General features: G+C 46.7%; 1 long non-coding RNA gene across 1 annotated transcript; it reads left to right on the forward strand.

Annotated features, from left to right (window-relative positions):
- The first annotated feature begins 1,782 nt into the window (after window positions 1-1,782).
- LOC310769203 lies at window positions 1,783-27,125 on the forward strand. The gene is made up of 3 exons (XR_014551521.1): window positions 1,783-1,986; window positions 18,279-18,388; window positions 26,253-27,125. It is a non-coding gene; the product is annotated as an uncharacterized lncRNA (long non-coding RNA).
- The last annotated feature ends 743 nt before the right edge of the window (window positions 27,126-27,868 follow it).

The following is a 27,868-nucleotide window of genomic DNA, read 5'->3' on the forward strand; positions in this document are numbered from 1 at the left end:
CCGCTGCCCCCGTCCTTGGGGCCTTTGCAGGTGTCCTCTAAAACTGCCATCGGAGCAGATAGCTGATAAACGCCGTCTTCCCCCTCTGGTCGTCTCTGCGTCTTCCCACGCCTGCCTCCTCTGCTGGACTGGTTGCCATGGAAACTCGGCTGGTTCCCATGGGAAGCGACCTTGGAAACATCCTGCCCTGTCTCCCTTGCTCTCTGTGGGCAGCAGCGGCGCAGATGGTCAGGGGAATTGCAAACAAAGCAACGACGAGTGGAAAACTTTGCAAACTGGCCTTTGGTCTTCTCTGCCCCCCCAACCTTGCCAGCAGCCCTCCTTGAGGCTTTTCTGCAATTGGGGACGTGGCTTTCGGCTTCCGCTGTGGTTTCTCTGCAAACCCTCTCCAGCTCCTGCCAAACAGCCTGGGCACTCTCAAGACCCTTGGAATGGCCTATCTGGCCTGCACCCCCACTCCCGGGTGCACAGCTTCCAAACACAGTCCCAGCCCCCACTGGGCTTTCTGGGCGTCCTTCAGCCCCTTCTGGGCTTGGTGCTCCCTCTGGGCAGCTTCTAGCCCCCTCTGGTCTGGCTCCCACTGCGGCCTGACATGCCGTCTTCAGTGCCTGCCACGCGACCCAGGGCTCCTTCCCGTCCACCTTTTCAAAAAGGACTGAGTACGATTCATGGCTGTCTGCCATCTTCTCCCCCGGGGCCCAGCTTACTTACGAACAGTAGTAGCCTCCTCTCGCACCCGGTTCAAGCGCAGATCTTCCCAGTGAGCTCCCTGCCTTAAGCGTAGGCTTAGCTCCAGCTGGCTTCAGCCTTTCTCCAGCGTCTCTTCAGCTGGCCGCAGCACACATACCGGCACGGACACAGCTTGCTTCACAGCGTTGCTGACAACTCCATAACCTATGGGATGATTTATTAGAAGCTTTGCTTGCCCCCGGAGTCCACACGCTTCCCCTGCGGTGCTCTGCTCCAAAGGGCTCCTCACAGCTTCAGCAGAGTGCATACGCAGCGTAGAAACAGAAGCTGTTGCCGTGTGTGCGTAACAAATCAGGCTTAACGCACGGTGTCCTCCTTATCTTACAAATAGCTTTATTCTCGTAGCAAAAACAACAGTTCATAACTCTCCTGGTGACAGAGCACACATCTTGCTCCTCTCCCGGTACGGAGCAACACACAGACTGAGAGACAGAGTTGAACACTCCCCTCAGTATTCTAAACCACGCCTCAGAATGTGAGACGTCACTCAGAACTTCTTAACCCTGTAAGTTCTGGTTCTCTCCATAGATATGATAGGCAAGAATTTGGCTTTTGTTTTGTCTTGACCGGTGCCTCTTCTCTGACGTATGTCACAGGCTTGACAGTATTGTTTTATTTGTTTTCCCATGCCTGGCCAATAAAATTTTTGAGCCACTCTCCGTTTTGTATGTGTAATACCCATATGCGCTCCACATACACTATTGTGAGCGTGCTACATAAACTGTATCTGTCAATTATAATCATGGGGTACCTCTCCAGACCTATAACTTCTGCTACCTGCTCTCACTCACTAAACCACCTCTCAGATATTTACTTGTCTTCCTAGCCCCTAACTATTCCTGACTCAGCTTATTTCGCTACACTAACTCAACCTACCCACAAACTATCCCAATTCACTTCCACTCCAACCAACCACCCAACTCCTAACAAACTCTACTCTTCGCCCCTCCCAGAGCTGGTTTTATAGTCCCTCTGACTCCACCCCCTGGGTCCTGATTGGGTAACCTGTTTAACTATTTCACTTCCAGCACTCATACGTTAACGTCACACCGACCAACTGACAAAACTGCCTGCCGCATAGAGGCAGTTAGTCCTCTCTTGGAATGTTGAACTTGACTGACAGCTTTATATCCCACACCCCTCACCTCCAGGAAGATGGCTGCAGTGACTTCTGGCATCCCGGCAAAACGCTTACTCTTCAGAGCTGAAATGATGTATGCCTCTTCTGTCCTCCAGGTGAATGAGCACATAATAAGCCCCCACCGTAGTGGAGTAGAATTTGGCACAGGACAGGTCAAAAGTTCTGTGAAATCAGGATGTGGCGATCACACAGGGTCCCCGGACGTTTAACGGTCTATTGATCCCTGTGTCACCACTGTGCTCGCTTCCCCGCTGCCACCAACCAGTTACTCTCTGGTAAAACACTGAGTCCAGAGAAAAGTGAACCAAAAAACCAAGTTTATTTTACAAACATTAACAAGTTTATGGTTTCTCAGATAATATACGTGTCAGTATCTTTACCGGCCTATACCTTCCTAATACCTTCTGACTGTCAACTGTTTGACTGACTCCTCTTAACAAATTCTCACACTGTGGCGATAACACAGGGTCTCCAGACGTTTAACGGTCTGTTGATCCCTGTAGGAGCAATCTTTATTTCTTGTAGATTGCACAGTTGCTCCCCTCTCCCTTCCCAGCATCTGGATCTTCACGTATTGCATACAGTGTCCAGCCTTCTGGTCTAAGATAAGGCTTTAACATGTTCATATGAACCACCTTGTGCCCTTCTTCCCCTTGTTGGATTACGTAATTTACATCACTCATTTTGGACACGATTTTGTACGGTCCCTCCTATGCTAGATGCATTTTATTTCCTTTGGTTGCTTCACTATCGGGTTCAAAAGTTCTTACTCTGGCTTTTTTGTCGTACCAGGTTTTCTGCTTTGTTTGGGCTGCTTTTAAATTCTCCCCTGCTATCTCTAAGGATCTTTTCAGTGTATTTTGCAGGTTGTATACGTAGTCTATTACTGACTCGGGATCTCTGTCTTGATACTCCTCCCAATTCATACGGAGCAAGTCTAACGGTCCTTTTACTTTACGTCCTAATAACAACTCAAAAGGACTAAACCCTGTACTTTCTTGGGGTATATCACGATACACGTAAAGAAGATGTTGTAATTTGCAAGCCCAGTCATTGGGGTTCTCTGCTACATAGTCTTTGATCATGCGGATCAAAGTCCCATTAAACCTTTCCACCAAACCGTTTGTTTCGGGATGGTATGGTGTTGAAGTTGTGTGCTTGATGCCACACAACTCCCACAACCTTTTCATTAGTCGTGAGGTAAAAGAGGTTCCCAAATCAGTGACGATCTCACTAGCAAAACCTAACCGACTCATACAATTAACTAAAGCATCCGGCCATGGTCTTCCGTCTCTATATTTCGCAACGGGATGGCTTCAGGATACCTGGTCGCAAAATCCACAATTGTGAGGATATATTTGTGTCCTCGTTTAGTGGCTCTAGGTAATGGTCCTATCAGATCAAGACCCAGTCTCTGGAATGGTGTAGAGATTACAGGCAAAGGACACAGCTTGGCCTTTGTCTTATCCTGGCCTGTGCCTCTTCTTGTGACAGATGTCACAGATTTGACAATACAATTTAATTTGTTTCCCCATGCCTGGCCAATAGAAATTTTGTGCCACTCGTTGCTTGGTTCGAGTAATCCCCATGTGTGCTCCAAATAAACTATCATGAGCTTGCTGCAGGATCTTCTCCCTGTAAGCTTGTGGGATTACTAACTGCCTTCTGATTTTGTTCCCCCCCTCTAGATGGTATGGCAAGGACTTCTCTATATAATAGTCCATTGCTTAGACAGAATCGCTCAGGACTTTGAGAAGTTAAAGGCACGTCAGATTTGGCTGCCTCAAAACAATTAAATCAGCATCCTCTTTCTGTTCTTGGGCAAAACTAGGTTTTTGGTTTTTTGTAAAAGGAACCAGCAGGTCTTCATTTCTCCCCTCACAGATCGGTTCCTCAGCTCTGTCTCCTTTGGCAACAGTAGTATTCCCCTCAGCATTGGGTGACTGTTGACCCCCCCTTGGAGCGAGTAACTACAAAAGAACTCTGTACATGCCCTAAGAGATCCCATCCGATCAGCACAGCAGTGGGAATCTCCTCAGAAATAGCAACCTGCCACTTTCCTGACCAATCTTGGAACTTAACATGGATCTCTGCAACTGGTAGTACCTCAGGCTGTTTTGAAATTCCTTTTAATCGCATAACTTTTCCTGGAATTATTTTGGTGGGACAGATTATCTCTGGCTGGACAATAGTGACTTGTGAACCTGTGTCTTTTAACCCTAGAAATCTCCTTCAATCCAAATATCTTCCCCAGCATTTTTTAAAAGAAGATTGTCTTGTTTAATGGCATAGCAATGTGCCACTTTAGCCTCCACCACTTCAGCAGGCTTTGGCCTATCCTGACTAGCTTGTCTCTCCTCAGCTGCTTTGATACAATGTTTTTTTTCCGGAGGGCTAATATTGACAGACTTTCCCCCTCCAGCTCTACAATTAAAACTTTTGTGGCCAAATTTTCCACATCCACAGCATTTAAGTTCTTTGGGATTTGTATAATTTGTTTTCCACCCTTTCTCCTCAGTGAGACCGGTGTTTGCTTGGGCCTTGTCATTTTGCCCTTTTGACAATGGCCTATTTCCCTTGTCTGTCTCTGAAGATGGGTTTCCCTTTGCCTATTGGAATCTATTTCTGGTAAATATTCTGAAACTTGGTTCATCAAACCTATGGTCCCTTATTTCATTTATTTGGTCAGCTAAGCTAGCCGCTTCTTGAAGCGATTGAGGGTGTCTTTCCTTTATAAGATATTTTAATTGGCCGTTTATTGTTTCATAAAATTGTTCCAGAGCAAACACTTCTCTGATTTTTGGAACGGAGTCTCCCCCCTTCTGTCCTAACCATTTTGTGAGGTAGTTTGAGATTTTAGCCCCAAGTTGAGCATATGTTTCCTCCCTCACTTTAGTTACACTTCTAAATTTCTTTCTCAGTTGTTCTGAGGTAATCCCAAACCTGATGTATATTAGTTGCTTAAACATATCAAAATTTTTGAATTGGTCCTCAGTCATTTGGGCATAGATTTCAGCTAATGCACCATTTATCTTGGCTCTAAGTATCTTCATCTTATCCTCATCTTTCACTTGAAAATCTTGACAAGCTCTTTCAAATGATATAATAAAAGCCTCAGGGCTATCTTTTTCCTTAAACTCAGGAAAACGCTTTAAATCTACCTTCACTTGAGTTTGACTACTGGTGTTATTACTATTATTTTGATTCTCCACAGCTGCTAATTCCAGTTTCCTCATCTCCAGCTGAAATTGCATTCCTTCCCTCTCATGCTTAGCTCTAATTCTTTCGCTCTCACTTTCCCTCCCAGCTCTAATTCTTTCTAATTCCAGTTTGTATTCTTGTTCTAACTTCCACTTTTCAAAGTCTTCAGAGAATTTTGGATCTCCTGCCTCAGGTTGAATATTAGGTACATCTTCTAAACTCTGCTCTTCCCTCTGAGGATTTCTCTGCTGTTCCCTCTGAGCTCACTTTTTATCAGTTCCACAGAGCACCGGTTCCGAACATCATTTGTTTGCCATCATGGAGAAAATCCTCTCCACAGCCTCTCCTGTCGAGGCTGGAATGCTGAGATGTAGGAAATCATTTCCAACAAATTTGGTAGATCAGTTGCTGTAAATACAGCCTACTTTGCTGCTTGCAGCACAAGGAGAAAAGCAGAATTAGAAAGAAGTCAAGAAGAGCTAAGGGTGGGCTTTTCTTCAGATGGTATCTTCCAGTGGCCACTAGGGTGAAGAGTGACCCAAACCTTTCCTGTTTGTGCAGTCCTGTCATGTGTGTGTTTACTCAGAAGTATGTCCCATTGACTTCAGTTGGGGTTGCTCCTGGATGCGGGGCGCCCAGCACGGGGGGGGGGGGCAGCCGCGGTGGCATCCTCCACCAGTGCCTGCCTGCCTTCATTTAAGGTCTTGTTTGTGGCGATTACTTCATTGAGCCAAGAGATTGTATCAAATCTGATGTGGAAGATACAACAGATAATCGACAGATCCCAGAGCAATATCGAGAATCCATTATTATAGAGTGGCAAATGAGAAAATCCTCTGTCTCTCCCCTTCTTAGTTCTCTCTGGAGTTCATTCTGCTACTTTGGGACAATTTTGCGAAAGAAAGAGGCAGTCATATCAGTTTATGTGGCCTTATGCCTGGTAAGGAGAACAACAACAAAATCGCTGCCTCACAGAGGCCATTGTGGCCTTCACCTGATCTTCTCCTACAAGGAAGTGATAACTTTGCTAAAGGTGATCAGTGCTGATGTAACTGCAAATTAAGTCTCTGCCCTGCAAGCCTTGGTTCATTAACTTCAGCAGTGAATGGACTCCTTAAGAGTCCCCTATTTCAGGATTGAGATGAAGAGACCGCATCCCTCCTCAAGTCCCTGCAAGCTGAGAATGCTTCTCTGTAAGACAAGCTGTGGGATCAGGAAAGGAGATATTATGGAAACAACTTGGACGTTGTTGGGGTTTATGATAGGGCCAAACAAGGGAACCCCATGCTGTTTGTTGCTACTCTATTATGATAATTGCTCTCCCAGAGGACTGCTCTGGACACTGAATGTGCTCACTAGAGCCCACTTCCCATGATGAGAAGTGATGGCCCTAATCCGTAAGCAGCCCGTCTACCTATAATTTATTGACGCCTACAGAAGAAGATACAACCACTAAAAATTTCTGCAGGAATACAATGGTGCATCTTTGGGGAGATTCCAAATCTCCAATACTTACAGGGAAGAAACGTGGCATGCTCCCTCAAAGCTCCCTATACCCCTTTTTGCCAATTTCCCTCGCTTTTCTGGAACAGAGGCACTGGCCTTAGAAAGGATGGGGCGCGGTATTTAGAATGATTTGGCCCAGACCCAGAAAAGAGGAACTGAGTGAGAAGCAAGAGAAAGTTGCATGCAAGCAGCTTTTTATGTTGGAAGGTGTTAGTGATTGCGGGTCCTTGCTGTTGGTGGATGCATGTATGTTTTTTGGGGACCCCACAGCAGCGTAGCTAGCCCCGTGTTAAGTGCTCCACCCTTGGTGTGGCACCCAGTGTGTGCCCCTCCCCCACGACACCTCTGGGACCCCAGGCCTAGGTCAGAAACTATGGAGTGTCAAAGGTGTCAACAGATTATCACAGAACACCTTTCCACAAAGAAGTAGGAATCAGTTGTAGGTCCTGTCATGCTCCTTTTCAGCTGCCTGTTATAAAACAACACCGGTGGAAGTGCTGACAGTAAAAAAAGTTGAATATGGAGGGGAGGAGGGTAACCTATGAAGAAATCTTAATGAGAACAGAGGAAGGATGGAAACTGAAACCCTATAATTGTATAGAGAATGCATTTACGGGATGGTTACAATATCAAGAGAATGATAAAGGATAAGAAAGTGGGATTCAGTGAAAAGAAGTCGAGATATCAAATCAAAATATTAGAGGGCAGGTCAAAACTTTTATCGAAAATGTATGTTTTTTTATTGGAATAGAACACAAAAGATGAATTGATAAAAGAGGTAATGATAAAAAGGGCAATTGATTCTGGGTATAATATTGAATATGACACTTGGGCAAAATTGTGGAATGAGGGCTTGAAATTCAAGGCGTGTACTACCCTAAAAGAAAACATAATGAAAAGGATGTACCACTGGTATATTACACCTGTCAAACTAGCAAAAATGTACAGAGTGAGCACTAAAGCATGCTGGAAATGTAAAATGAAAGCTGGAGAGTTTTTTTCACATGTGGTGGACGTGAAAAAATGAAAAAAAAACTGGGATGCAATTTATAACGAATTGAAAAAATTATTTAAATATACCTTCCCCAAAAAACCAGAAGCTTTTTTGCTGGGGTTGATAGGCGATGAATTAAGAAAAGCAGACCACAGACTATTTATGTACTCTACAACTGCCGCCAGAATCTTAGTAGCCCCAAAATGAAAAACTCAGGAAATACCAACACTAATGGAGTGGCAGACCAAAATGGTTGAATATATAGAATTAGCAAAACTGACCCACAGGATCCGTAACCAAGAGGAAACAATGTTCAAAAAGGAATGGAGTAAATTTGTAAAATATATAGGTAATAACTGTAGAAGTTTAAAGACTGTAGCAGGATTAAAATAAATCTTGTGATGTGGATAGAATGCAACTAAGAACCTGTGAAAGAGGAAATTTAATATGAAAGCCTGTTGAAGGGAAGGAGAGAAGTCTGTGTGCGATAGACTGTTGAACTTTAGAGTATTTATTTTGTTTTTATATGTTATAGAAAACTCAATAAAAAGTATTTGATAAATAAATAAAACAAAACCCATTTCTCATGGAAAGGGTCTTTTTCGTTGGGCTCTGTGGCGTTCATACGGAGCCCCCGGTCGTTTCACAGACTATTGACCCATACACCACTAGTCCACTGCCACCAACCTGGTCCTCCCTGGTAAATCACTTGGTCTCAGTCAGGTTCTTAAGTTCATAATGAAGATGGTGATTTATTGCAAACACAAATAAACTTTAAATACATTTGAAATACTGTTACCCTTTTCCCTCTTAGTCTTATGTTATTCTGTCTCTAACTCTTCTACCTCCCCTCACACAAGAACCAACTGCACTAACTGTCTATTTCCATCTATCTGCCAACTGCTTTCCCAACTGCCTTTTCTTAAACACACGCACAGCAGATGGCTTTTTCAGACTCATTAGTCTCTGTAAATATTTCCTGGTATTTCCCCCATTTAATCCCTCCTAAAATAAGATGCTACACAGTCTTCTGTAAAGTATAAAACATTTACTCACAAGTAAAAATCTGTTCACACAAAGGTACCCAGAAGGCAGACTTAAAAGGTTAGAACATAGTTTAAATGTGGTGGCTATCTCCTTGTGGGAGAAAGCCCCCCTTTTCTTCTCTTGGCCTGGAGCCAAGGGCGCATCTTAGTAGTGCTGTTGTTAAGATGACATCGATAGAGACAAGAGGGACAAGATGGTCGCTAGCCTGTGATTCTGGTTCTTTCTACTTCAGGAGAGGGCATACCCATCTCAAGTAACACATAGGAAGTTTTATAGTTTCGGCTGGAGGACTGAGACAACCTTCATGTCTACTCTAGCAATGTGTTTGACTACACCTGATTCTTACATCCCACAAAACATTCAATTATATAGAGGTTTCGGTACATTCTAGGCAACTCTGTTATCTACGGGGGGGGGGGTAACTGTCTATGGTTAACCTTCATCATTGGGTCTTCTTGATAAAGCATCGGCCACAATGTTCAGGGACCCTTTCAAGCTTCTTATGATGAAATTGAAGTCCAGCAGCAACAGGGCCCACCTCATCAGTTTGCTATTAGTTCTCATCGTCCTTAACCAAAGCAAGGGCGAATGATCGGTGCACAGTATAAATTTCTGGCCCCAGATGTATGCTTCAACTTCTGTAGGGACCAGACAATAGCAAAACTTTCCTTTTCTATCGTGGAAAGTTGTTTCTCTCTGGGTAGCAATTTCTTGCTGACATATTTGTTGAATTAATTGGAGGATCTCACTGTTGGGGGGGGGGGTAGAACAGATCCTTGGTTTGGCAAGTGCAGATTTGGAAGGTTTGTGTTGAACAACCTGATTAGATTGCCCCCTCCATCCTTTCTTCTGGGAGTCACTTACTAGATCGGATTCCAGAAGCAGAGCTATCCCTCACAGGCTGAGCTGTTGATGCAATCCAGGCAAAAATACCAGGCAAAAACGCATATAACTGGAGGCAAGACACTAAGCACAGCCATCTGACCACCTGAGATCCTTGTCTATCCTGCAGTGGGGGTTTGGATAGGAGACGCCCCGGGTAGACCCTAATGACGGCGACACTTTGGCATTGGATTTGTCTTGCTGTGAATGTTGACTCCATCTAATAAAGTTATTTCTGAAAAATAAAGAAATGAAATTGGTGAAATGAAATAAAGAAAAAATGAAGAAATGAAATTGGTGGCTGGGCAGCTGAGGGATCTCAGCAGATCAACCTGCAGAATCCAGGGGTCCTACACAAAAGATGCGGTCTTTTCAAAGATCTCAAACCTCAAAAGATTTGCTCTTACCACATACCCCTCACCATTCTTTGGCATTGTGAAGAGCTCCATGACCAATATGCAACCCTCCCAAGGGAAGTTTTTATTGCTCAGGACTTAATGACATTAGCTTTCATTATGAGTTCAGCGGCTGGAGCATTGATGTCATTTGCTGTGTCTTCAAACCTGTAAAACAAAAAGACTTTGTCTTAATTTTTTTTAGTTTTGGAGCTTCCCTGAACTTACCTGCAGGGATACTTCTCCTATTTTCTGTTATATGCAGTATGCATGCTGTCTTGAAAAAATGGGGAAATCCACTTTCCAGTAACTTCAGAATTGCCTAAAATTCCCAGCGAGCAGCATATTGGACCTTCTATTTATATAGGGTATACCTCTGTGGATTTCCGGCTGCTGAGTTCATCATTTCTTGCTATGGAGAGATTTTGCTTCAAGACCCCAGAAACATGTTGATTAGAAACTGGAGTGGTTCATACCCCAGGAAGTGCGGTAAAAAGCGAGAGTCAAACTACTCATACAAAATGTCGTTCTCTGCTGGATCCGGTCATTTGAGAGGAATCCTGCGCAGTGGAGATGGATGAAAGCACATGACTGTAATCACTTAGATGTTTGGGGAGATCAAATAGAAAGATAGCCATATAGAAGAGAATCTACCTACCAAATAATTGAGTGTGTGACAAATTCACAATTGTCCGTAAAGAAGTAGCCTAGAAAATCCTCTCACCCACAAATATAATATAGGAATTAGAGGAGAGTTAAAGTAGCTACTGCTATTTTTAAATGACTCTTTTTACAATTGGCTGTAAAAAAATTCAAACATTTGGAGGATTTGTCTTGTTGTGAATGTTGACTCCATCTAATAAAGTTATTTCTAAAAAAATAAATAAATGAAATTGGTGGCTGGGCAGCTGAGTGATCTCAACAGATCAACTTGCAGAATCCAGGGGTCCTACACAAAAGATGCAGTCTTTTGAAAGATCTCAAACCTCTAAAGATTTGCTCTTACCACAGACCCCTCACCATTCTCTAGAACTGACCACGGTTTGCTCATGGGCAGGAGCGGAATAAGACTTAACAGCCTCCTGACCAAGCGCCAGAACCTCCCCTTGGGCTGATCTGCCAAGGCCTGATGCACAACATGGATGGTGCTTGAAGAATGGAATCACAATCTCACCACCAGAGATCCTTCTCTATCCCGCAGTGGGGCTTTGGAGAGGATGGGTCCCAGGTAGACAATGGCAGGCATACTGAGGAGATCTTGACCATTCTCTTTACAGTGACCTCAGTTATCATGCCGGATTTCTGTTGTTGTTCTGCCCGCCGCTCCCCCCCCAGCTGTAGGGCATCTGAGGCCCCACTGCGCACCCTGTCCCTATGGGCGTCGTGCACCCCATCCCCATCCCTTCACCCTGCCCCTGGGCACGTCACCCAAGGGGCCCAAGAGGTTTCCTCCGCCACTGTCTCCAAGGTCTTCCCAAGAGCACCTCCCAAGAGCACCTTCCACAGAGCTCTCCCAAGAGCACCTTTGGGCAAAGGGTGTGCTCGGCTCGGAAGCTATGGCCTCAGGGTAGGAAGCTTGACTTAGCAGAGTTAAAACAATCCTCTTTCTGGTCTTTTTCGTTGGGCCCTTTGTTTGTCTTCGTTGAATTAATTTTACTATTGAGGGAACCATTCAGATCCCCAAATCCAGAGGTATTGGAGGATCTCACTGTCTTGTGGGGAGGAGGGTAGAACAGATTCTTGGTTTGGGAAACACAGGTTTGGAAGGTTTGCGCTGAACAACCTGATTAGATTGCCCCCTCCATCCTTTCCTCTGGGAGTCACTTAATAGATTGGATTCCAGAAGCAGAGCTATCCCTCGCAGGCTGAGCTGTTGATGCAGTCCAGGCAAAAATACCAGTCAAAAGCACACATCACTGGAGGCAAGAAACTAAGCTCAGCCATCGCACCACCAGAGATTCTTCTCTATCCCGCAGTGGGGTTTGGATAGGAGACGCCCCAGGTAGACAATTGCAGACATACTGAGGAGATCTTTGCCATTCTCTTTACAGTGATCTCAGTTATCATGTCTGATTTCTGTTTTCGTTAATTCCTCTTTCTCCCGGTCTGGTTCAGATTGGTATGGTCCATGTAATCAACACCAATCTGTTGGTCATAAACAATTTCGCATCCTAAAGGCAGTTCATCACCAACACAGTCAGGAAATGTCAGTGGCTTTGTAATCCTGTCCTGGGGGTCGATCCACAACGTCTGCCAGGTGTTGTGGTTGATGTAGAAGATGCACCTGTCGTAGTCCCTCGCTTCCTTCCAGCCAGCGGGCAAAGGCAGCTCTGAGCTCATGCAGCCCGACAATGCCTCCCGCCACCGGCTGCCCCATGGGTGCCCAACCCATCCCTTGCCCCCTAGCGGCCGGAGCCTGTTGCGGTGGCTGTTGTTGCTGGCGGCGATGGCACCCTCCGCTCAGCCACAGCATCTCTGGTGGTGAGAAGGCCATCCTTAGTTTCTTGCTTCCAGTTATGTGCATTTTTGACTGCTATTTTCATCTGGATTGTGAACTGGAGAGTGGCGTGTAGAAAACGTCAAGGGAATCGGCTCCGGAAATGTCTGGATTGGAATCTGGACTGTCAGTTTTTGGAAAGACCCTAATGGCGGCACCTCTTTTAGCATTGCGAAGAGCTCCATGAGCAATATCTACCTACCAAACTAATTGCAAAATCTACCTACCAAACTAATTGAATGCGTGACAAAGTCACAATTGTCTGTAAAGAAGTAGTCTAGAAAATCTTCTCACCCACAAATAGAATATAGGAATTAGAGGAGAGTTAAAGTAGCTACTGCTATTTTTAAATGACTCATTTTACAATTTGCTGTGGAAAAAATTCAAACATTTGGAGGATTTGTCTTGCTGTGAATGTTGACTCCATCTAATAATGTTATTTCTAAAAAATAAATAAATGAAATCGGTGGCTGGGCAGCTGAGGGATCTCAGCAAATCAACCTGCAGAATCCAGGGGTCCTACACAAAAGAGAGGGTCTTTTCAAAGATCTCAAACCTCTAAAGATTTGCTCTTACCACAGACCCCTCACCATTCTCTAGAACTGACCACGGTTTGCTCATGGGCAGGAGCGGAATAAGACTTAACAGCCTCCTGACCAAGCGCCAGAACCTCCCCTTGGGCTGATCTGCCAAGGCCTGATGCACAACATGGATGGTGCTTGAAGAATGGAATCACAATCTCACCACCAGAGATCCTTCTCTATCCCGCAGTGGGGCTTTGGAGAGGAAGGGCCCCAGGTAGACAATGGCAGGCATACTGAGGAGATCTTTACCATTCAGATAGAACCATTCAGATCCCCAAAACCAGAGGTATTGGAGATCCTTACTGTCTTGGGGGGGGGGGTAGAACAGATTCTTGTCCCTCACAGGCTGAGCTGTTGATACAATCCAGGCAAAAATACCAGTCCAAAACACACATAACTGGAGGCAGGAAACTAAGCACAGCCATCTCACCACCAGAGATCCTTCTCTTAACCCACAGTGGGGCTTTGGAGAGGATAGGCCCCAGGTAGACAATTGCAGGCATGCTGAGGAGATCTTGACCATTCTCTTTACACTGAAAAAGAGTTATCATGCCGGATTTCTGTTGTTGTTCTGCCCGCTGCCTCCCCCCCCAGCTGTAGGGCGGCTGAGGCCCCACTGCGCACCCTGTCCCTACGGGCGTCGTGCACCCCATCCCTAGGGGCGCTTCACCCTGCCCCTGGGCACGTCACCCAAGGGGCCCAAGAGGTTTCCTCCGCCACTGTCTCCAAGGTCTTCCACAGAGCTCTCCCAAGAGCACCTTTGGGCAAAGGATGTGCTCGGCTCGGAAGCTATGGCCTCAGGGTGGGAAGCTTGACTTTAGCACAGTTGAAAAAATCCCCTTTCTAAGTTGATGCAGCAACCAGCTTGTTGCTGACTCGTCTGAGTTCTACTAATCAAGATGCCTCCCTGGTTCAAAATCCCTTGGAATCCCTCTTAAAGAATACACACAGAAATCTGATTCATGTTCATCTAAAACTGTTTTACTCTCGGGTTCCTTCAGGTTTACAGAACTGTACCTGAAGGCAGGCTTAGGTTACATAACAAGCAAAGAAACTATACCAGAGGGAAGTTGATCCTGAGGTGACTGCAACTGAGCAGTCGTCTTTCAAAACTACCAGCAACCGCTTAGAACATGGAGGCTGTTAGTCCTCTGCCAGAATGTCGCACTTGACTGCACCTTTACTTCCCACACTCAGATGTTCCTCAACTGAGCAACAAGCTGGAGCAAGCAGTGGTCTGGTGCATTCCAAATCCCTGACCCTTCCACTTGAGAAGGTTAATAAAATAATAATAATAAAAACAACAACAAGGTGTCTTTGCAATTTGAATCTAGGCTTCCAAATAGAACCTGGTTCAACTGCGGCTCCAAGCACTATGCTAAGGGAATCTCTGCCTGAGTTTCATGCCCTGGACCATGGTCTGAGAAGTTGGACCCCCTCCTACCCTCTGCTCTCTGGACAGGGACAGATGCATTTGTCAGCATTGGTTTCTCTATTTTTCAAAGTTTTCTGGTCTTTTTCGTTGGGCCCTTTCTTTGTCTTCTTTGTTGAATTAATTTTACTGTTGAGGGAACCATTCATATCCCCGAATCCAGAAGTATTGGAGGATCTCACTGTCTTGCGGGGGGAGGGTAGAACAGATTTTTGGTTTGGGAAGTGCAGATTTGGAAGGTTTGCACTGAACAACCTGATTAGATTGCCCCCTCCATCCTTTCCTTCGGGAGTCACTTACTAGATCGGATTCCAGAAGCAGAGCTATCCCTCACAGGCTGAGCTGTTGATGCAATCCAGGCAAAAATACCAGTCAAAAACACACATAACTGGAGGCAAGAAACTAAGCACAGCCATCTTACCACCAGAGATCCTTCAAATATTAATCTCTCTTCACTTAACACCCTTCTTAGCAGAAGCATTTTCTCCTCACTTGCAGGAACAGTAGGATGGCAAATCTTCTACCAAGATAAAGTTGGCCTTGTTGTGAGCCAGGTGTCCCAAAGAGACAGTGGGAAACAGTGAGGTCACACACTGAAAGGCCAATGAATTCACAGGCAGGTTGGGAGGAGAACAGGTACTCTCAGGAGTGGCTTCCAAGTGCCATGATGTGCTGGGGCAGGGCAGGGATGAATGCATAGGGGCGCAGCATGCCAGTCCAATTTCTCCAAATTCATTACCCATCCTGAGACTCAGAAAATGATTCAGGAAGTGCCTGGGCCCCTGCCTAGCCACATGACTGGATTGTAATTTCCATCATTCAAGAGGCGAGTCCATCCATCCCTACCAGGGAGGGATGTTGCTTTACTTACCCAACAAGCAGCGCTGCCACTCATGACACATACCTGCTTGTTGGCAGCAGGCTGAAATAAGCTTAGGGCAGCACCCTGGACGACAACCTTGCATATAGACTGGTGGACAAGTGGAGGCCTCCTTACCACCAGCACACTCGGGATTCCCTGGGCTGCCTCCAGGTGACAGGAGGAGGCATGGCAGCAGACTGGGTGCAGGCACAGTGGGGAAGGCGCAGCTGAAGGACTGCTGAATTGCTGGCGTACTTTGGAGCAGCTGGAGACCTTGAAGGAAGGCCTAGTACATCACTAGGAGAGGTACATTTTCAAAGGTGATTAAAAATTGCTGGGGTTTGTTTTCTCCATCTTTCTCCTCTGGATGGAGGAGAAGGGGATCTTCTCAATGAAATTCCTTCCTGCACGGCTCCTCATGCATAGGGACGGGTGTGGCTTCTCTCTTCCCCACTTCTGCATCAGCACCCCTTCTAGGATCTGTTGAGCCCGCTCCCTTCTTTGTTTTCTGGATGATTTACCGTTCCCAGGGTTCCCCATTTAAAGGGGTTCTCCATTCTCCTGATGCAGATAACAGGCACCCATCCCAGTATAGATTGTAGCCCCCATGGGGGCAAAGGGTTAAAGCCTTTCATCACCAGGTCCCAATCTGAATGTGGACTTTGCACCTTCTGGTGTCATGCCTACTTTTATTCTAAAGGTTGTCTCCAGTGTTAGTCATCTTCAGAGTAGACCCACTGGAATTTTCCACTCCCATTTCTGACAGAATCCACCAGCCAAGGGGACTAGTTTTGCTAGAAAGCTGGTTGTTCAAACAGATGCCTTGGGAAGAGTCGTCCTGTTAACCAAATGCCCATCACTGATGCACGTTTCGGAAACAAATTTCATCTTCATCTAAAATGGTAACACAAAGTGATGATAAAAGTGGCAGGTGAATACTCTTGGCCCTGCCCTGGTCTCCTGCGCTCCAGAATGATCCCTGTGTGATCTAGAACAGGCACTTTGTGTAGTCACTGCCTATTTGCTGTCGTAGGAAAGAGTGGGGGAAAGCACCAGTTCCACCCCTTGCTGCCTTGCGGAGAGGAGAAATGGCTGTCTCGGCCTTCTTGACTTATGCTCTGTTGCTCTTGTTTTTAAAGAACCTAATAGTTTCTGTTGTGTGAAATGACTCTGCCTCCTGCCATGAGGCAAGAATCAGTTGGAGATCCAGGAGGAAGAGGCTTGGAGACTCCCGACACTGAGGGTGGGGTGGAGAAGGCTTTTTCTGCTGCCTGTCCTCAGAGAGAGAAAGATACTTTCTGAGTGAGTCCTACAGATTCCCAACATATCTCTTATAGCAATAGAAGCTCAAGAGCCCCACACATGAAGGGAAACTTATCTGTCAGACCACTTGTGTCAGGACTGGTTGTTGTCCTCTTCAGATCACCACACAAATGCTCCTTGTTCTTTTATAACTTTTTATTGCGTATTAACAAACGATCTTATAAACGGTTCCTCTGCTATTATTCCTCAGAGTCCCTCATTTCAGGTACCTTCTTAGCTCTGCTTCTCAGTGACCAGCAAATCTCAAAATGGCGAACGCTTTCCCGCTCTTTTTTCTAACCTTGCTAGAGCTGGCTTGTATCTCCCCTCCTCCGAATCTGAGCTATAACTTAACCCTTGTCTTTCCTGTGAACATCCTGTCCCTCCCTGTTGTTCCTGTTGCTCTCTTCTATTAGATTCACTGCTTTCCTCCCCCTCCTCTTGTGGAAAGCTTTCTCCCTCTGGAAACTTCTAACTCTAACTGTTCCCTGACATCTTGTTCCAGGTATGTGGAAGACATACTTGGCCACTTTCTTTCTTTTTTTTTTTATAAATTTTTTATTGGTTTTTCAACACATATTAAAAGACAATACAACACAATACATAAACAAACAAACATATAAACACGTATAATTTCTTAACCTTTTTTTCCTTAGACCTTCTTTCAGCGACTTCCCCATACCTCCCCTTTCTGCATCCCTGTTTTAAATCTTTCCAGCAACCCCTAATTTCAATTTCTTATAGCACTTTCTTTAAATCTTTTTTCTCATATCCAATTGTTTGTCACTGCAATTCTATTTTGCGTTACCCAAGACATTTTAACATTCATTAATTTTACAACAGTTCTTAAGATAAACTTTAAATTTCTTCCAATCTTCTTCCACCGTCTCTTTCCCTTGGTCACGGATTCTGCCAGTCATCTCCGCCAGTCCCATGTAGTCTATCACCTTGGTCTGCTGACATACTTGGCCACTTTCTCCAGGTATTGATACGATAGAACAGAGAAAGCACAGAAAGCCTCTGTGGTGATCACACAGGGTCCCCGGACGTTTAACAGTCTATTGATCCCTGTGCCACCACTGTGCTTGCTTCCCCGCTGCCAGTGAAGGGGCCATTAGAATATTGTTCTCTATATGATCCCAAAAACTCTTTTAGGCATTTTCTCCTCTCTCAGAATGACTGGCTTAGGTGGGTAAAAGATAAGAGCAAAGTTGAATGGATGTTATTGTACCCCAGACAGGGGGCACAAGAAACAAAGCCCCATCTTATTGCTATTAGTGTAAATCACGTTTTACATGTGAACATGTGTTGAGGTCCATCAGGAGAACAAGGCTGCCATTGATGGAACAGGCTCAAATGTTTATTATTCAAGGTTGTAAAGAGATAAGCAGACTCAGGAACGCATATTGCCGTGGAGTGGAGAGGCTGGTGAGGCCATTGCAGGAAAGAAAGGGGGGGCAAGCCCATATAAGGACATAGGAAGTTGCTATAATTTTAGATTTACAACAAATCAGGTGATTTACAAGAAATCAGGTGGTATTGTATTCTGCAAATGTATAAAAAGCTGGCTTGCTTAGAATTCGGGGCCAGACTCCGAGCATGAGCTGGTCTGTGCCTTTGTGTCCAAGCAATTGCTTCACAAAATAAAAAAAATCCTTTTTCCTGCTCTCGTTTGACTCTTGCAGCGTCCTTGATGCTCCTGGTAACAGATAGGGACCTACCTAGACAGGTAGGTCCTTCAAATGGGGGCTCGTCCGGGATCGATCCATGGACATCAGAACGCTTGCAAAAGCAGGTATGTTTTTGTTTTGTTTTTTTCCTGCCTGGTTTGAGAGGCAGGGAATGCTTCCTGAAGTCCCAGGCATGCATAGCAGTTATTTCTTGCTGGGGAACTGGAAAGCCTCCGTCACTGCTACTGGGCTGGAGAAAAAAAAATAGCAGCAAGGAGGAGCTGGCTAAAGAAGAATGAGACGACCGTAGGACGGTGAGTGATGGATGGTGTTATGTACTGAGTTGAATAGGATCCAAACTGCAGCAGTCTGATTGGTCCTAGAACAATAGGATTCAGAATGCAGCAGTCTGATTGGTCCTAGAACAATGCAGCAGTATGATTGGTTGGCAGGAACCACCCAATCATGCTCCAGATAGAAGTGAATCCACAACCTGATTGGCTTACAGTAGAATTCCGGAATTAGCCAATCATGTGCAGCCCATTGTGTAAATAATGTATATAAAGCAGATACTTTGAGGGGACTTTCATTCATTCCTCCTCACCACTATGAGCTGAATAAAGAGCATGAAATCACTTTGCGACTTTGAGTATATTTCACTGGCGACGAAGGTGGGATCCCGCTGAGCTGACTGCCACACGCAGCACCGCCACCTGCCGCACCGCTGCCTCGCACCGTGTATCCAGGCTTCAGCTCCGGGACACAAGGAACTCAGAATGGCAACCGACAGCAGCTTCTCGCCGTTCAACCCAGCATCTGGAGACTGGGAAGCGTACGCCTCCCGTTTCACCTTCCTCCTAGAAGCCAAAGGGGTCACCGATGAAGAAGACGCCAAGAAGAGGGCAATATTCTTCAGCGTCTGCGGAGAGGAGACGTTTGAAATCGCCCGGGCTCTCCTTGCGCCTGAAGACGTTGCTACTGTTCCATACAAAACAATAATGGAACAGCTGGAGGGGCACTTTTCGCCACAGCCCTCAGTGGTGGCTCATAGAAATGCCTTCTACGCAAAGCGGCAAGCCCCTGGGGAAACCATAACTGGGTTTGTGACCTCTCTCCGCCAAGCTGCCCGGTTCTGCAACTTCTCAGAGCTGGAGAACATGCTTCGTGACCGCCTCATCGGTGGCCTGAAGGATGAGAAGCTGCAACGACGCCTCTACGCTAAGAAGGACCTAACGTTCCAGGTCGCTCTGGAGGAGGCCGTGGCAACGGAAACTGCCGAGAGGTTGACGCAAGAGGCACGGCCGAGCCAGCCGTCCCAACCGAGGGTCCACCATGAAGACCTCACCGACGACTCAGGATCCAACAGGGAGGAGGTGCACCGAGTACAGCAGCGCACTCAAGCAGCCCACATACCACAGCTGCCTCGACGAGAAGGAGGGAACTGTGCAAGCTGTGGAGAAAGTCACGAGAGGAGGACCTGCCGTTTCCGCAACGCAGAGTGCAGGCAGTGCAGAAAATTGGGACGCATTGCCCGGGTGTGTCGGGCTCGGCCCACCCGACACCAGGCATCAGATGACCAATCCAAGAGCCCCGGGGCCCAACGCACCAAGGCAACTCAACGGAGCTCACGGACTTCCAGGTATACCAGTTGCCCCACCCCAACGTAGAGAAAATTTATGTAGAGGTACAGATAGAGGGGGCCCCATGCTGCATGGAGCTTGACACGGGTTCAACTCTATCCATAATCTCGGCAAGGACCTTAAGGAAACTGTGTCCTACTGGGGGTCCCAAACTCAGGCCGGCCCCATTCACCCTCCGGGACTTCCAGAAACGTAAGGTCCCCACAATGGGGGTGGGGACCTTCAGGGTGCAGTACCGAGGGTGGACGCGGCAACTGGACTTGCTTGTGGTCAAGGGCCCCTACATTAGCTTACTGGGATTGGCATGGTTTGGACCACTGGGGCTAGCCGTCACCGGGGTGAACCACACTACCTTACAAGTGGACGTGGATGCCATATGCAAGGAATTTCCAGGGGTTTTCGATGGGAAATTGGGACAGTATACGGGCCCCCCCATTGCTCTACAGCTTGACCCCGCAGTATGACCGGTCAGGCTCAAGGCCCGCCGGGTCCCGTTCGCCCTGAAACCCCGTATAGACGAGGAATTGGACTGGCTTGTGGAGCAAGGAGTGCTGGAGCCGGTGCCTAATGCCCCCTGGGAAACCCCAATCGTCACACCCGTCAAGCCTAATGGTTCGGTCCGCATCTGCGCAGACTACAAATGTACCATAAACAAGGCCCTCACGGCCCATGCATACCCAGTGCCAGTGGTCAGCCATGTCCTTGCCACCCTGGCTGGGTCGAAAATTTTTGGCAAGCTGGACTTGGCCCAAGCATATCAACAGCTGCCAGTAGATGAGGCTATTGGGAAATTGATTAGCAGCTTTGCTTACCCCCGGAGTCCACACGCTTCCCTGCGTTGCTCTGCTCCCTCCGGGCAGTCTCCAGCTGCAGCTTAGCAGATCGATGCACAGCGTTAGAAGCAGAAGCGGTGTTGCCGTGCGTGCGTAATAAATCAGGCCGACGCACGCTTTCTTCCTTATCTTACAAAGAGCTTTATTCTTGTACAGTTCAACAGGTTACAGCTCCCGGTGACACAGAACTCATTTTCTTTGCTCCTCTCCGTACCGGAGCTACGCACACTCTGTGAGACAGAGTAGAAGAACACTCCCCTCAGTGTTCTATGCCACGCCTCAAAGAATGTGAGACGTCACTCAGAACTTCTTAACCCTGTAAGTTCTGACTCTCTCCATAGAGGCCACAGCAGAGGCACAGACGATTGTGACGCACAGAGGAGCGTTCAGGGTAAAGCGGCTGCAATTCGGTGTCAGCGTGGCACCAGGCATATTTCAGAATCTAATGGACTCTCTCCTTAAAGGGATTCCTGGTGTCACCCCCTTCTTCGATGATGTGTTGATTGCCGGGCCCACACCCGAGGAGTTTGAGGACTGCCTCCGCACCGTTCTGCACCGTTTCCAGACGGCGGGTCTCAAGGTGAAGCGGGAAAAATGTCTACTAGGAGTGCCTCAGGTGGACTTTCTGGGATTTATGGTGGACGCAGAAGGGGTCCACCCGACTGGGGACAAGGTACGGGCCATTTGTGATGCCCCAGCGCCCAAGAACAAGACTGAACTTCAGGCCTTCTTGGGACTATTGAACTTTTACCATTCCTTCCTTCCCCACAAGGCGGTGGTAGCGGAGCCCCTACACAGACTCCTGGACAAGCGGGCCCCTTGGGTGTGGGGCCAGCGCCAGGAGGCCGCATTCCAGGCAGTCAAGGACTTGCTTGTCTCAAACTCGGTCTTGGCACACTTCGACGAGAGGCTGCCGGTGGTGCTAGCATGCGACGCCTCGCCCTATGGCATTGGCGCTGTCCTGGGACACCAACTCCCGGATGGAAGAGAGGTACCGGTGGCATACTTTTCCCAGACACTCAACGCAACCGAGCGGAACTACTCGCAAATCGACAAGGAGGGTCTGGCAATCGTGAAGGGAGTAAAAAAATTCCATGATTTCTTGTACGGGCGGCCCTTCACCGTGGTGACTGACCACAAGCCATTGCTTGGCTTGTTTGCCCCCTGAAAAGCAGACCCCCCAAGTGCTGTCTCCTCGCGTCCTCAGGTGGTCAATTTTCCTTGCCAGCTACCAGTATGCACTGATTCACCGCCCTGGGAAGGCGATGGGCCATGCGGACGCCCTCAGCAGGCTACCACTACCGGAAACAGGCCCCGACCCAGCACCTGCACAAGAGGTTATGAGCCTGGAGCTGCTTCCCGACCGCCCCATTCAGGCACAAGAAGTTGCACACCATTCCAAGAAAGATAGGGTCATCTCCCGGGTCCTGGACTGGGTGTGGAGGGGATGGCCCAGCAGCAGCCCCGGGCCAGAATTCGCCGGCTACACAACCCGCAAACATGAACTGTCGGCCCACAAGGGGTGCCTGTTATGGGGAAGCAGGGTCGTTGTTCCCCAGCCCCTCCGCAAAAGGGTCCTCACAGCCCTACGAGACACACCCAGGGGTAGTAAGAATGAAGGCCCTTGCCAGGAGTTACGTGTGGTGGCCGGGGATCGACGGAGAGATAGAGGCCTGGGTCAAACACTGCCAGGCCTGCCAAGAATCCCGCCCAGATCCCCCAAGGGCCCCAGTCCAGTCCTGGGAGTCCGCTCGAGCACCATGGTCACGCCTGCATGTGGACTTCGCTGGCCCCTTTCAGGGGAAAACATTCTTCATAGTGGTGGACTCCTACACCAAATGGCTGGAAGTCGCACTGGTACCGTCCACTTCTATGTCCGCAGCCATCCGGGTACTAAGCAGGCTGTTTGCAACCCACGGGCTCCCTGACACTCTCGTCTCAGACAACGGGACTGCATTTACGTCAGGAGAATTCCAAACCTTCACAGCGCAGAACGCCATCCGCCACATCCGTTCGGCGCCATTCCACCCTGCCACCAATGGCCAAGCAGAACGCATGGTGCGGACCACCAAGGACACCCTTCGCCGCATGACGCAAGGGGATTGGGAGTACCGCCTTGCCACATTCCTTCTAGCACAGCACAGCACCCCCAGCTCAACGACTGGCCGGAGCCCCGCTGAACTACTAATGGGTCGGCGCCTTGCAATCAGATTGGACCGCCTTCACCCCGATAGAGCTCAGGATGAGGTAGTGGTGGGGGAAGGCAGGAACCCCCGGACCTTCGAGGCCCAGGACCCAGTGTACACAAAGAATTTTGGGGCAGGCCCAGCATGGGTACCCGCCACAGTCACCAGGGTCACTGGCCCCGTGTCGTACGAGGTGCTAACAGATGGGGGGCAATGCTGGCGCCGCCACTGCGACCAGATACGGTGACAATTCCCGGGAGAAAACCAGGAGGAGGAGGACAGGTCAGAGGAATCCCAGGGGAACAGTGGGGCAGTGAGGCCCATAGAGCAGCAGGGGCCAGCAGGAGAGGCAGAATCAGTAAATACAGAGAGGACCCGTGAGGCCGGAAGGACACCGGAACCAGAACCACGACTGAGCGAGCCGGTTGCGCCAGACCAAACAGCCACATCACAGCCAGCATCCTTGGAACACGAGCCAGAACCTGAACCCCGGACCAGGGAACACCACAGGCCGCAACGCACACGTAGGCCGCCGGCGTACCTTGAGGACTATGAATGCGACCTCCCGGGCAGGACTGGAACTTAGAGGGGAGGGGTGTTATGTACTGAGTTGAATAGGATCCAAACTGCAGCAGTCTGATTGGTCCTAGAACAATAGGATCCAAAAGGCAGCAGTCTGATTGGTCCTAGAACAATAGGATTCAGAATGCAGCAGTCTGATTGGTCCTAGAACAACGCAGCAGTATGATTGGTTGGCAGGAACCACCCAATCATGCTCCAGATAGAAGTGAATCCACAACCTGATTGGCTTACAGTAGAATTCCGGAATTAGCCAATCATGTGCAGCCCATTGTGTAAGTAATGTATATAAAGCAGATACTTTGAGGGGACTTTCATTCATTCCTCCTCACCACTATGAGCTGAATAAAGAGCATGAAATCACTTTGCGACTCTGAGTATATTTTAGATGGGTCCCAAGGGATGGGATTAAAGGTATCTGATCAATCCCTCTGAGAATGGTTTAGTACGGGCGCAAAGAGTGTAAGACGCCCTGAACAATCTCCTCTGGAAAAGGAAAAAGAAAAAGACGGATTTTAAGAATCCGTCTAGGGAAATATTAAGGATAGGTTGTGCGAGGCTATCTGAGAGCCCAGGAGGTTGCTTTGCATGGAGAAAAAGAGGGAGTCAGAGGGACATCCCTGGCAATTTGATTAATGGCTAGTGCTTGGTGAGGCATGGAGGGTCATAAAAAGCCCTTTTATGGAGGCAAAGAGGGTCATAAAACCATTTTATATGGGGCTGTCATACTTGGCTTAATGAAACGAACAGGACCGAGCTAATTTCTTACAATTACCAAAGGATGGTCATTCATGTATGTTTTATATGTTACATGTTGTCCATATGTGTGGTCTGTGTATGTCAGTCTGTCGTTAAATGCGCAAAGGGATTTGTGTTTTTTAAAAAATTGGCCACAAAATTCACAGACTGCTTATAAGTATGCATAATCTAAACTGCAAGCTTGCTTCAAATTTTTGTTTTAAATTAACCAGGACCTGATCAATTTAAAACGTGGCATGTTTTTTTTTAACATTGATTATTAAATATGAGACTGAAGTGTGTGCAAGTGTTCTAAGTGTCTCTTTTTTTAAAGAAGAGCAAAATAGCTAAATAGTCACATTCTATGGAAACATCATTTGCCTAAGAATTGGTAGATTTAGTCAGTGGTGTTTAGCACTAACCTACTGACAGAAAACTAAACCTCAGTTATTAATCCTGATTATAAATGTGTAACTAAAATATTGTTGAAGGCTACAGAAATTAAAGTACTCTGACAAGCTCATAAAGTAACCATGAAAGGTAGCATGATGCTATAATGGAAATATTGTTTGGTGGGATTCACTTCAGCTGAATTCTTGTAAATGAAAAGCCGCTTTGAATGCAACACTTGTAATCTGGTTAAATTTTATGGAACGGTATTTGCATAGGGATATTCCATGTCAGCTGATCTTCACAGATCTTAATTTCTGTATAGAATTTTGACTTGATTAGGCAAATCTTTCTTCTATGTGTATCAAATGAGCAGTGTTCCTCTTGGTTGAGCACACTATCGTAAAGCTAGCTTAATTTGTTTTATTAAAATGCAGGGAAATTGGATGACACTGTTCTACGCAAAGCAGAATATCTAAATTGCTTATATGAAAATGGTGAGTTGGCACTGTTAGGTACACGGTATTAGCGGCTGCTTCTGAAAGAAGTTGGCATCCGTATAGAGGTTTGAACTAACTTCTTGATAGTTGTGAAGGCTCACCATAGCATTTTCTATCGGGCAGCTCTGCTAGAATACATCAAATAGTACAAATGCCATTTCTGTCTGTGCATGTAAAATACTAAGCCCCAAATCCAGAGTTCTGTTGTGGGAGTTTTCTCCAGGGGTGTGGGCACATGGAGCTTTTTCCAAGCCCCTTGCTTACTAACTTGAGTGGTGCTGTATAGATACTATTTTTTTCAGCTTGTAAAACCCCCTTCAATCTGAAGTGGAGAAGGAAGGTTGTGCAGGCAAGGAAGCTGCATGTGTGCCTTGAATCATCTGTGAAGGACCTCTTTAGTCAGGCTGTAAGTCTTGAATAGAAATGGAAGGGAGAAAAGCTACATAAGCATGTTTTTGCATTAATATCTCAAACCATCTAGATTCTTGAACTGCCTTTTCAGGCTAGTGAAAGCAGGGGGTCACCTGACCCTTTCTAATGTGACTTGGAATACATTTTGAGTATCGCAGTGTCAGGAGCCAACTTAGTGTATCAAAATATTCTAAATAGTTTGACCTCTAATTACCCGACATGATCTGTGTGGTTTTTTTTTTTTTCAATCTGATGTGACTTTTGAGCACTTGGCAAGCAAACCGGGGAAGTTTCATTTAGCTTGCTGCTGTATAGACTTGTTTTTAGTAGAATGGATTTGTTAGTGGGATTTTATTGTTGTACTATTATTGGCTGCCCTTGTGGGGTGAAAAGGGGGAGTGTAAAATTCATTTTTATTTTTATGCAATCCAATGAGTAGATGAGCTCAGAGTTAAATTCTTAAAAGCACGTTTATGTAACAGGAATTGTTATGTATTAATACTTCAGTTTTCAATAAAGATTGACTGTGTTGCTTATCATGAAGATATAGATATAGATAGATATGATATATATATTTTTTGAACAATTGACAATGCACTTTGAAAAGATAGGGCACTCTGATTATGCACAGGAGCTGCTTTTTATAATATATGCAAGTTTTGGAGGATAGAAAATTGCTCATTTTTGTATTTCTGTCGTTTGACTCTTGCAGCGTCCTTGATGCTCCTGGTAACAGATAGGGACCTACCTAGACAGGTAGGTCCTTCACCACCAACCCATTACTCTTGGGTAAAACACTGAGTCCAGACAGTTGTTAAAATTGAACCAAATAAACAAGTTTATTTTATAAGCATTAAAAAGTTTATGGTTTCTCAGATAATATTCCTGTCAGTTTCTTAACTTTAGTTTCTTTACCGGCCTATACCTTCCTAATACCTTCTGACTGATTATATCAACGGTTTGACTGACTCCTCTTAACAGATTCTCTCACTCTCTCACATCAGACTAGCCCAACCCACAGACTTATCTTCTCTGTCTTTCTAACTCCAGACTGACTTCTCAACCACCCTAACTCTAACTCCTCCCCTTGGGTTCCCATTGGTTAGTCATTTTACAATTACCATATTTTTTGCTCTATAAGGCTCACTTTTTCCCTCCTAAAAAGTAAGGGGAAATGTGTGTGCGTCTTATGGAGCGAATGCAAGCTGCGCAGCTATCCCAGAAGCCAGAACAGCAAGAGGGATCGCTGCTTTCACTGCGTAGCGATCCCTCTTGCTGTTCTGGCTTTTGGGATTCAGAATATTTTTTTTCTTGTTTTCCTCCTCCAAAAACTGGGTGCGTCTTATGGTCTGGTGCGTCTTATAGAGCGAAAAATACGGTGGTTAACCCTTTCCTTATGAACCCAGTATGATGTCACACACCTAGGAGGGCAAACGCCACAGCCTCCTTTCTTCCTTCCACTGTTTATTGTATGTAAGCCACTTAAGTAAGCGAAAAGTGGCATAGAAATGCAAAATGCCTCCTGCGGCATCTCTACCTGTCAGGGAAGAGGAGGAACGTCCTCCCACCAGATGTCAAAGAGAACAACTACCAGACTTTTAGAAGACATCTGAAGGCAGCCCTGCTTAGGAAAGCTTTTAATGTTTGATGCCTTACTGTATTTTAATATTTTGTTGGAAGCCGCCCAGAGTGGCTGGGGAAGCCTAGCCAGATGGGCGGGGTATAAATAATAAATTATTATTATTACTACTACTACTACTATTATTATTATTATTATTATTATTATTATTATTATTACTTGAACAACAAATTGAAGCAGGGCTGTCTGAAGGGATTTCTAATGTTTTGGCATTTCTCTGACACGTAGGCCCTGTTGGGGGCTGTTAGGACCATCCTTAACATTAGTCTCTCTCCACTCCGGACTTTTCTTAACAAACAGCATTCAAAACGAGCCAGCGTTAGGTGCATTTTGTGACTGGAAACCGGCATTTTGCAAGGACGTGGAGAAGTTTGGTAGCCAGGTTTGCAACTAACCTTCCATCTGGCTTGGTGCTGTGCTGCGCGGAGCAGCGTCGCACCCTAAGACACACGTCTCTTGCCAACCCACCTATCTGTCGCAGGGGCAGAGCATGCGCACAAGGAATAGGCACGGTTCGCACCAGTTTGTGCCCCTCCTCCTCTCCCTGCGAGGCAGGTGGACAGGCCTGAGGTGGCAGGAACAAGATGGGGGAAATGGAAACTGGCGAACTGCTGCTCCTCCCTGAGGCACCTTATCCACACCTCGTAGCAGAATGACCTCTTGGATCTCCCCTCAGCATCTTGGCGCTG

This window comes from Podarcis filfolensis (genome assembly GCF_964270895.1).
Source record: "Podarcis filfolensis genome assembly, chromosome: 8".
Taxonomy (NCBI): Eukaryota; Metazoa; Chordata; class Lepidosauria; order Squamata; family Lacertidae; genus Podarcis; species Podarcis filfolensis.